This window comes from Daphnia carinata, chromosome 8, assembly GCF_022539665.2.
Source record: "Daphnia carinata strain CSIRO-1 chromosome 8, CSIRO_AGI_Dcar_HiC_V3, whole genome shotgun sequence".
Taxonomy (NCBI): Eukaryota; Metazoa; Arthropoda; class Branchiopoda; order Diplostraca; family Daphniidae; genus Daphnia; species Daphnia carinata.
This window is the reverse complement of record NC_081338.1, coordinates 5,583,621-5,595,718: the sequence shown is the minus strand read 5'-3', so window position 1 is coordinate 5,595,718 and position 12,098 is coordinate 5,583,621. Positions and strand designations below refer to the sequence as shown.

General features: G+C 32.0%; 2 long non-coding RNA genes across 2 annotated transcripts; both read right to left on the bottom strand.

The window, feature by feature from the left end:
- Positions 1–181: 181 nt before the first annotated feature.
- LOC130699187 (uncharacterized) lies at positions 182–2,478 on the bottom strand. Its single transcript, XR_009003377.2, has 3 exons — positions 2,355–2,478; positions 407–510; positions 182–335 (listed from the first exon to the last, which is right to left on the bottom strand). It is a non-coding gene; the product is annotated as an uncharacterized LOC130699187 (long non-coding RNA).
- Positions 2,479–9,408: 6,930 nt separating this feature from the next.
- LOC130699195 (uncharacterized) lies at positions 9,409–10,178 on the bottom strand. The gene is made up of 3 exons (XR_009003385.1): positions 10,075–10,178; positions 9,901–10,009; positions 9,409–9,840 (listed from the first exon to the last, which is right to left on the bottom strand). It is a non-coding gene; the product is annotated as an uncharacterized LOC130699195 (long non-coding RNA).
- Between the last annotated feature and the right edge of the window lie 1,920 nt (positions 10,179–12,098).

The following is a 12,098-nucleotide window of genomic DNA, read 5'->3' as shown; positions in this document are numbered from 1 at the left end:
AAATGTCAGAATATACTCAAAATTTGATGCTGATTCCGAGAAAATGGCTATTTTTTTTCATAACATCAACCGTTTTGGAAATATACCGAATTTAAAAACTACTGGCGCGCCAGTACGCTACAGCGCTAGCGTGACACATCAAAGTTATTCAATCCTATGTATTTCCAAAACGGTCCATGTGATGAAAAAAATAGCAATTTTCTCGGAATCAGCATTAAATTTTGACTATTCTAAAGCCATTTTCCGCTACCTCATCATTTATGAGTTGATAAAACAAACCCTCGTGCGTCCCGTACATATTCGCAATAGTTTGATTAATTAGCACGAACGAATACCTGTCGAATAAAGAGGGTAGTTTTTTAGAATAACAAACAACAAACGAGCAGATAAATTAAGTTTAACCTACGTAAAGTTTAATTTTGCTGCTAGCCATTCGACCAAACAACGGTCCGATCCAGTCCAAGTGAAGGTGCCATTCGGTCCTCGCCTTTAAGTATCGAAAGGTGGTTGCTAAATCCAAATAAATAAAAAATAAATGATAAGCTTCATACAATACCATTGTCACTAAATAACATCACATTTAGGACATTACAATTACTTCTAACGAGAATACATCTACAATGGTACTTAAATCAAACATTAAAAAATTGACCAAATCATTGTCAGCTTTAACGTCTCAGCGTAGAAACAAATGTGTACCTTGGCATTTAGGAGTGTTAAAGCCTGGATTATAAATACATTCATTGCAACACAATGGCTAAATGTTTGCAACCAGGTTGTTAGAATCAATTAGAAAATACAATCACATTTAAACGTTAACATTGGAGTTGTAAATGTCAACTACTTCAATTGTTAATGAAGCCTGATTTCTCCTTTGGGCGTCCTTTGGTATAACAAGACCTTTAAAAGTTCACGTAGAAAAGATGTCTGACAAAATTCTTCTGATTTTGGGACTACCATTAGCAGTTATCTTGAATAACTTTACACAACTGCTAGTTCACTCAGCAAAAAACTGGTAAAAAAATTACAAAATGCAAATTAAATTTTCCTTACCTACTGGTACTTAACAAATGGTTGTTGAACATAGATATTCACATAACTTCCATTTCCGAGTCATTTCCTTGCAAACCGTAAAACAAAAAGGTTTACACCGTGATTGCAAATCCTCATTCGGTTTTTTGTCACAATGGCATGCGACTTAATCCACTACAAGCTTTAGTACTGACCACAAGATGGCGTTCCATGTACCTTACTTTTCCCCGCTAGATGTCACTGTTTCACGTCCCGTTTAAAATGGTTACGATTTGCACAGAACTTGATTTCGGCATGGCAAGTTCTACAGCCGCTGTTCAATACGAAACCGCCATTACGCCCCGGTATTTGATAGCACCACTATATTAAGTGATGCCAATTTATTAGACCAATCTGGCGATCCAAAACTGTCAGATATCGGAACATATTGGCAAAGGAATGCCATCTCGATAGCTTAAGTTGTTTTGCATACGTTACTGTTCCTGATGTACTTCATGCCAGTACCGTATGTCGGAGTATACCAACCTTATAATCTGGTCTTTTCATAGCTCAAGGTAAACCGAGCCGTTTCCTGTCACTGTGTACTTGAGCAATCATCTTCCATTTGATCTACGCAATATATAGTTTAGCCCTTGCTAGCAGCGCTTTTGGTATTACTTGACTTTCCTAATCGTCTTCTTCTGGTGTTCAAAATCAGGTATGCTTCATCCCCAAATGATTTAGATCATCTTCGTCCAAAATTTAAAACCTGACCCCCGAGAAGACAAATACTCCAAGGTCGACGAAATCCTTGAATCGCACCGCGGTCGCGACAATAATATTACACCAAGCTAGAACATTTGACCGCTGATAGCTCGTGACAATTCCTCCATATATAATCACAGACTTCAAATGCGAACTGTAGGAGAATTTACACGGCTCGCGGTGAATTAGAATGGCCAATTCACGAGTGGGTGCGACAATTACAACTTCTGGCTTTTGCTCCATGGCATGAGACGTAGCAGCAACACCTTGTTCTAACAATGTTCAAAACCGTTCCAAGTACGCCACCCGCATGAAAAATTGTTAAATTTTAGATGACTTAATCAACAAATATCACAAAAGGTTTGTTGAATACCTTAGATGCAATTGGACCTTTAAGTAGTCGCAATTACCAGCGTGCCCACTCAAAACTACTTTTACTTCAACTTACCCAGTTCACTCCAACCCCTTTGAATCAAGTCAGTATGAGGACATCCAGGTTTCAAAATTAGTAAGCGTTAATTAATTGGATCACTGTTTTGCCGGAGCCCGTGCAATTAAATATCTTTTGGCAAGAATACCTGTAACTGAAGCTTTCTGAACACTTGTTGGTTTTATGTAGCCAGAATTTTTAAAGCTTTGAAGTAGTAGATGGCACAGGCAGGCTTCTGCGAATGGTGTTGTGTATTGAGGTACATCTTTTCCTGTAACCTAAAGCAGACCCAATGGATATTTTTAAATCACAACATACAGTTTCGAGAAATGGCTTACCTGAAGGACGAATTTATCAAAATTTTTAAAGCGTTTCCCACAGACGATGCCCTTAGATTTTTTTCTATTTTCTCAAAAATCGGATAATCAAATCTGACAAGAAGAATTCTGAAAAAGACAATTAGCCAAGCAAGTAGCAGTAGGATAATGAAGAATTATCACAAACATATTACCAGAATGTTTTAAGATCCAACGCAATATCTGCACAAGAGTCTCTAACAGGGACGATTTTCAGAATGGCGGCAAACAATATCTAGCAAATGCATCGACCACAATGGCGGCGAAAAATGCGGGAATAAGTCCGGTACTTCAGAAGCAAGCGACCCCCTCCCCCCTCCTGCAACGTTGCCTATTGGAAAACGGAAAACATTTTAAAAAAGTAATGTAATTAAACGTTGTATTATTCAAAATTTTTAGTTTCATTTTCAAGAACCAAGAATATGAAATTTGTTTTTTTGTAGACTTCATGGTTTTTGAGTTATTTCAAATATATATAGGTACAATAGACATTTTAGGCCCCGGCCCACAAATTTTACTTCAAAACAATAATGTCAATAAAACAAGATAACTGTATACGATTTAGGTTGGAAATTTAGTAAGAATCACGAATATGAAATTTGTTTTCATGTAGACTTCATGGTTTTTGAGTTATTTCAAATATAAAAGAAGGTACGATAGAAATTTAAGGCCCGACAAAACACCAAGCCCGACTTTTACTTAAAAAGTTAATATAAATAAAACTAGATAACTATATACGATTTAGATGCTAAATCTAATAAGAATCATGAATATGAAATTTGTTTTTATGTAGACATGATGGTTTTTGAGTTATTTAAATTATAAAAGTTGGTATGATAGAAATTTAAGGCCTGATGCCAAACATACACTTTAAACTTAATATCAATAAAACTAGATAACTATACATCATTTAGATTGTAAATTTAGTAAGAATCATGAATATGAAATTTGTTTTATTGTAGACTTTGTGGGTTTTCAGTTATTTTAAATATAAAGGTAGGTACAATAGACATTTTAGGCCCCGGTCAACAACTTTTACTTCAAAATAATAATGTCAATAAAACAAGATAACTATACATGATTTAGGTTGGAAATTTAGTAAGAATCACGAATATGAAATTTGTTTTTATGTAGACTTCATGGTTTTTGAGTTATTTCAAATATAAAAGTAGGTACGATAGAAATTTAAGGCCCGACAAAACACCAAGCCCGACTTTTACTTAAAAAGTTAATATAAATAAAACTAGATAACTATATACGATTTAGATGCTAAATTTAATAAGAATCATGAATATGAAATTTGTTTTTATGTAGACATGATGGTTTTTGAGTTATTTAAATTATAAAAGTTGGTATGATAGAAATTTAAGGCCCGATACCAAACATTTACTTTAAACTTAATATCAATTAAAATAGATAGCTATACATCATTTGGATTGTAAATTTAATAAGAATCATGAATATGCAATTTGTTTTTATGTAGACTTGATGGTTTTTGAGTTATTTAAATATAAAAGTTGGTGCAGTGGCCCGTTCCAGAACTTTTACTTCAAATAATATCAATAAAACTAGATAACTGTATATCATTTAGATTTTGAATTTAATAAGAATCATGAATATGAAATTTTTTGTCAGTAAACAATAACGAAACATTACTTTAAACATACATGGTCCTTAGCCGAGTCTAAAATGGTTCAACTGAATGTCGTACCAATAGATGGCGATACTGTTTGGCGGACACTTTCTGATAAAAATTCTTGTAGTTTAATTGTTGATCTCTCGCGAAATCAAAAAATGACGATATGACCTCACTGATTAAAAAATAAAAACATGAATCATTCCGATAGTTTATTTATCTTTTGGCCATCAAGTTGTCCATTTAAAGTTGATTTAATTTCAATACTAAGTAAAATGCCAATAAACTAAGTAAATTGCCAATAACAATGTTCAAAACCGTTCCAAGTACGCCACCCGCATGAAAAATCGTTAAATTTTAGATGACTTAATCAACAAATATCACAAAAGGTTTGTTGAATACCTTAGATGCAATTGGACCTTTAAGTAGTCGCAATTACCAGCGTGCCCACTCAAAACTACTTTTACTTCAACTTACCCAGTTCACTCCAACCCCTTTGAATCAAGTCAGTATGAGGACATCCAGGTTTCAAAATTAGTAAGCGTTAATTAATTGGATCACTGTTTTGCCGGAGCCCGTGCAATTAAATATCTTTTGGCAAGAATACCTGTAACTGAAGCTTTCCGAACACTTGTTGGTTTTATGTAGCCAGAATTTTTAAAGCTTTGAAGTAGTAGATGGCACAGGCAGGCTTCTGCGAATGGTGTTGTGTATTGAGGTACATCTTTTCCTGTAACCTAAAGCAGACCCAATGGATATTTTTAAATCACAACATACAGTTTCGAGAAATGGCTTACCTGAAGGACGAATTTATCAAAATTTTTAAAGCGTTTCCCACAGACGATGCCCTTAGATTTTTTTCTATTTTCTCAAAAATCGGATAATCAAATCTGACAAGAAGAATTCTGAAAAAGACAATTAGCCAAGCAAGTAGCAGTAGGATAATGAAGAATTATCACAAACATATTACCAGAATGTTTTAAGATCCAACGCAATATCTGCACAAGAGTCTCTAACAGGGACGATTTTCAGAATGGCGGCAAACAATATCTAGCAAATGCATCGACCACAATGGCGGCGAAAAATGCGGGAATAAGTCCGGTACTTCAGAAGCAAGCGACCCCCTCCCCCCTCCTGCAACGTTGCCTATTGGAAAACGGAAAACATTTTAAAAAAGTAATGTAATTAAACGTTGTATTATTCAAAATTTTTAGTTTCATTTTCAAGAACCAAGAATATGAAATTTGTTTTTTTGTAGACTTCATGGTTTTTGAGTTATTTCAAATATATATAGGTACAATAGACATTTTAGGCCCCGGCCCACAAATTTTACTTCAAAACAATAATGTCAATAAAACAAGATAACTGTATACGATTTAGGTTGGAAATTTAGTAAGAATCACGAATATGAAATTTGTTTTCATGTAGACTTCATGGTTTTTGAGTTATTTCAAATATAAAAGAAGGTACGATAGAAATTTAAGGCCCGACAAAACACCAAGCCCGACTTTTACTTAAAAAGTTAATATAAATAAAACTAGATAACTATATACGATTTAGATGCTAAATCTAATAAGAATCATGAATATGAAATTTGTTTTTATGTAGACATGATGGTTTTTGAGTTATTTAAATTATAAAAGTTGGTATGATAGAAATTTAAGGCCTGATGCCAAACATACACTTTAAACTTAATATCAATAAAACTAGATAACTATACATCATTTAGATTGTAAATTTAGTAAGAATCATGAATATGAAATTTGTTTTATTGTAGACTTTGTGGGTTTTCAGTTATTTTAAATATAAAGGTAGGTACAATAGACATTTTAGGCCCCGGTCAACAACTTTTACTTCAAAATAATAATGTCAATAAAACAAGATAACTATACATGATTTAGGTTGGAAATTTAGTAAGAATCACGAATATGAAATTTGTTTTTATGTAGACTTCATGGTTTTTGAGTTATTTCAAATATAAAAGTAGGTACGATAGAAATTTAAGGCCCGACAAAACACCAAGCTCGACTTTTACTTAAAAAGTTAATATAAATAAAACTAGATAACTATATACGATTTAGATGCTAAATTTAATAAGAATCATGAATATGAAATTTGTTTTTATGTAGACATGATGGTTTTTGAGTTATTTAAATTATAAAAGTTGGTATGATAGAAATTTAAGGCCCGATACCAAACATTTACTTTAAACTTAATATCAATTAAAATAGATAGCTATACATCATTTGGATTGTAAATTTAATAAGAATCATGAATATGCAATTTGTTTTTATGTAGACTTGATGGTTTTTGAGTTATTTAAATATAAAAGTTGGTGCAGTGGCCCGTTCCAGAACTTTTACTTCAAATAATTTAAAAAAAACTAGATAACTGTATATCATTTAGATTTTGAATTTAATAAGAATCATGAATATGAAATTTTTTGTCAGTAAACAATAACGAAACATTACTTTAAACATACATGGTCCTTAGCCGAGTCTAAAATGGTTCAACTGAATGTCGTACCAATAGATGGCGATACTGTTTGGCGGACACTTTCTGATAAAAATTCTTGTAGTTTAATTGTTGATCTCTCGCGAAATCAAAAAATGACGATATGACCTCACTGATTAAAAAATAAAAACATGAATCATTCCGATAGTTTATTTATCTTTTGGCCATCAAGTTGTCCATTTAAAGTTGATTTAATTTCAATACTAAGTAAAATGCCAATAAAACTAAGTAAATTGCCAATAACAATGTTCAAAACCGTTCCAAGTACGCCACCCGCATGAAAAATCGTTAAATTTTAGATGACTTAATCAACAAATATCACAAAAGGTTTGTTGAATACCTTAGATGCAATTGGACCTTTAAGTAGTCGCAATTACCAGCGTGCCCACTCAAAACTACTTTTACTTCAACTTACCCAGTTCACTCCAACCCCTTTGAATCAAGTCAGTATGAGGACATCCAGGTTTCAAAATTAGTAAGCGTTAATTAATTGGATCACTGTTTTGCCGGAGCCCGTGCAATTAAATATCTTTTGGCAAGAATACCTGTAACTGAAGCTTTCTGAACACTTGTTGGTTTTATGTAGCCAGAATTTTTAAAGCTTTGAAGTAGTAGATGGCACAGGCAGGCTTCTGCGAATGGTGTTGTGTATTGAGGTACATCTTTTCCTGTAACCTAAAGCAGACCCAATGGATATTTTTAAATCACAACATACAGTTTCGAGAAATGGCTTACCTGAAGGACGAATTTATCAAAATTTTTAAAGCGTTTCCCACAGACGATGCCCTTAGATTTTTTTTCTATTTTCTCAAAAATCGGATAATCAAATCTGACAAGAAGAATTCTGAAAAAGACAATTAGCCAAGCAAGTAGCAGTAGGATAATGAAGAATTATCACAAACATATTACCAGAATGTTTTAAGATCCAACGCAATATCTGCACAAGAGTCTCTAACAGGGACGATTTTCAGAATGGCGGCAAACAATATCTAGCAAATGCATCGACCACAATGGCGGCGAAAAATGCGGGAATAAGTCCGGTACTTCAGAAGCAAGCGACCCCCTCCCCCCTCCTGCAACGTTGCCTATTGGAAAACGGAAAACATTTTTAAAAAGTAATGTAATTAAACGTTGTATTATTCAAAATTTTTAGTTTCATTTTCAAGAACCAAGAATATGAAATTTGTTTTTTTGTAGACTTCATGGTTTTTGAGTTATTTCAAATATATATAGGTACAATAGACATTTTAGGCCCCGGCCCACAAATTTTACTTCAAAACAATAATGTCAATAAAACAAGATAACTGTATACGATTTAGGTTGGAAATTTAGTAAGAATCACGAATATGAAATTTGTTTTCATGTAGACTTCATGGTTTTTGAGTTATTTCAAATATAAAAGAAGGTACGATAGAAATTTAAGGCCCGACAAAACACCAAGCCCGACTTTTACTTAAAAAGTTAATATAAATAAAACTAGATAACTATATACGATTTAGATGCTAAATCTAATAAGAATCATGAATATGAAATTTGTTTTTATGTAGACATGATGGTTTTTGAGTTATTTAAATTATAAAAGTTGGTATGATAGAAATTTAAGGCCTGATGCCAAACATACACTTTAAACTTAATATCAATAAAACTAGATAACTATACATCATTTAGATTGTAAATTTAGTAAGAATCATGAATATGAAATTTGTTTTATTGTAGACTTTGTGGGTTTTCAGTTATTTTAAATATAAAGGTAGGTACAATAGACATTTTAGGCCCCGGTCAACAACTTTTACTTCAAAATAATAATGTCAATAAAACAAGATAACTATACATGATTTAGGTTGGAAATTTAGTAAGAATCACGAATATGAAATTTGTTTTTATGTAGACGTCATGGTTTTTGAGTTATTTCAAATATAAAAGTAGGTACGATAGAAATTTAAGGCCCGACAAAACACCAAGCTCGACTTTTACTTAAAAAGTTAATATAAATAAAACTAGATAACTATATACGATTTAGATGCTAAATTTAATAAGAATCATGAATATGAAATTTGTTTTTATGTAGACATGATGGTTTTTGAGTTATTTAAATTATAAAAGTTGGTATGATAGAAATTTAAGGCCCGATACCAAACATTTACTTTAAACTTAATATCAATTAAAATAGATAGCTATACATCATTTGGATTGTAAATTTAATAAGAATCATGAATATGCAATTTGTTTTTATGTAGACTTGATGGTTTTTGAGTTATTTAAATATAAAAGTTGGTGCAGTGGCCCGTTCCAGAACTTTTACTTCAAATAATTTAAAAAAAACTAGATAACTGTATATCATTTAGATTTTGAATTTAATAAGAATCATGAATATGAAATTTTTTGTCAGTAAACAATAACGAAACATTACTTTAAACATACATGGTCCTTAGCCGAGTCTAAAATGGTTCAACTGAATGTCGTACCAATAGATGGCGATACTGTTTGGCGGACACTTTCTGATAAAAATTCTTGTAGTTTAATTGTTGATCTCTCGCGAAATCAAAAAATGACGATATGACCTCACTGATTAAAAAATAAAAACATGAATCATTCCGATAGTTTATTTATCTTTTGGCCATCAAGTTGTCCATTTAAAGTTGATTTAATTTCAATACTAAGTAAAATGCCAATAAAACTAAGTAAATTGCCAATAACAATGTTCAAAACCGTTCCAAGTACGCCACCCGCATGAAAAATCGTTAAATTTTAGATGACTTAATCAACAAATATCACAAAAGGTTTGTTGAATACCTTAGATGCAATTGGACCTTTAAGTAGTCGCAATTACCAGCGTGCCCACTCAAAACTACTTTTACTTCAACTTACCCAGTTCACTCCAACCCCTTTGAATCAAGTCAGTATGAGGACATCCAGGTTTCAAAATTAGTAAGCGTTAATTAATTGGATCACTGTTTTGCCGGAGCCCGTGCAATTAAATATCTTTTGGCAAGAATACCTGTAACTGAAGCTTTCTGAACACTTGTTGGTTTTATGTAGCCAGAATTTTTAAAGCTTTGAAGCAGTAGATGGCACAGGCAGGCTTCTGCGAATGGTGTTGTGTATTGAGGTACATCTTTTCCTGTAACCTAAAGCAGACCCAATGGACATTTTTAAATCACAACATACAGTTTCGAGAAATGGCTTACCTGAAGGACGAATTTATCAAAATTTTTAAAGCGTTTCCCACAGACGATGCCCTTAGATTTTTTTTCTAATTTCTCAAAAATTGGATAATCAAATCTGACAAGAAGAATTCTGAAAAAGACAATTAGCCAAGCAAGTAGCAGTAGGATAATGAAGAATTATCACAAACATATTACCAGAATGTTTTAAGATCCAACGCAATATCTGCACAAGAGTCTCTAACAGGGACGATTTTCAGAATGGCGGCAAACAATATCTAGCAAATACATCGACCACAATCGCGGCGAAAAATGCGGGAATAAGTCCGGTACTTCAGAAGCAAGCGACCCCCTCCCCCCTCCTGCAACGTTGCCTATTGGAAAACGGAAAACATTTTTAAAAAGTAATGTAATTAAACGTTGTATTATTCAAAATTTTTAGTTTCATTTTCAAGAACCAAGAATATGAAATTTGTTTTTTTGTAGACTTCATGGTTTTTGAGTTATTTCAAATATATATATAGGTACAATAGACATTTTAGGCCCCGGCCCACAAATTTTACTTCAAAACAATAATGTCAATAAAACAAGATAACTGTATACGATTTAGGTTGGAAATTTAGTAAGAATCACGAATATGAAATTTGTTTTCATGTAGACTTCATGGTTTTTGAGTTATTTCAAATATAAAAGAAGATACGATAGAAATTTAAGGCCCGACAAAACACCAAGCCCGACTTTTACTTAAAAAGTTAATATAAATAAAACTAGATAACTATATACGATTTAGATGCTAAATCTAATAAGAATCATGAATATGAAATTTGTTTTTATGTAGACATGATGGTTTTTGAGTTATTTAAATTATAAAAGTTGGTATGATAGAAATTTAAGGCCTGATGCCAAACATACACTTTAAACTTAATATCAATAAAACTAGATAACTATACATCATTTAGATTGTAAATTTAGTAAGAATCATGAATATGAAATTTGTTTTATTGTAGACTTTGTGGGTTTTCAGTTATTTTAAATATAAAGGTAGGTACAATAGACATTTTAGGCCCCGGTCAACAACTTTTACTTCAAAATAATAACGTCAATAAAACAAGATAACTATACATGATTTAGGTTGGAAATTTAGTAAGAATCACGAATATGAAATTTGTTTTTATGTAGACGTCATGGTTTTTGAGTTATTTCAAATATAAAAGTAGGTACGATAGAAATTTAAGGCCCGACAAAACACCAAGCTCGACTTTTACTTAAAAAGTTAATATAAATAAAACTAGATAACTATATACGATTTAGATGCTAAATTTAATAAGAATCATGAATATGAAATTTGTTTTTATGTAGACATGATGGTTTTTGAGTTATTTAAATTATAAAAGTTGGTATGATAGAAATTTAAGGCCCGATACCAAACATTTACTTTAAACTTAATATCAATTAAAATAGATAGCTATACATCATTTGGATTGTAAATTTAATAAGAATCATGAATATGCAATTTGTTTTTATGTAGACTTGATGGTTTTTGAGTTATTTAAATATAAAAGTTGGTGCAGTGGCCCGTTCCAGAACTTTTACTTCAAATAATTTAAAAAAAACTAGATAACTGTATATCATTTAGATTTTGAATTTAATAAGAATCATGAATATGAAATTTTTTGTCAGTAAACAATAACGAAACATTACTTTAAACATACATGGTCCTTAGCCGAGTCTAAAATGGTTCAACTGAATGTCGTACCAATAGATGGCGATACTGTTTGGCGGACACTTTCTGATAAAAATTCTTGTAGTTTAACTGTTGATCTCTCACGAAATCAAAAAATGACGATATGACCTCACTGATTAAAAAATAAAAACATGAATCATTCCGATAGTTTATTTATCTTTTGGCCATCAAGTTGTCCATTTAAAGTTGATTTAATTTCAATACTAAGTAAAATGCCAATAAAACTAAGTAAATTGCCAATAACAATGTTCAAAACCGTTCCAAGTACGCCACCCGCATGAAAAATCGTTAAATTTTAGATGACTTAATCAACAAATATCACAAAAGGTTTGTTGAATACCTTAGATGCAATTGGACCTTTAAGTAGTCGCAATTACCAGCGTGCCCACTCAAAACTACTTTTACTTCAACTTACCCAGTTCACTCCAACCCCTTTGAATCAAGTCAGTATGAGGACATCCAGGTTTCAAAATTAGTA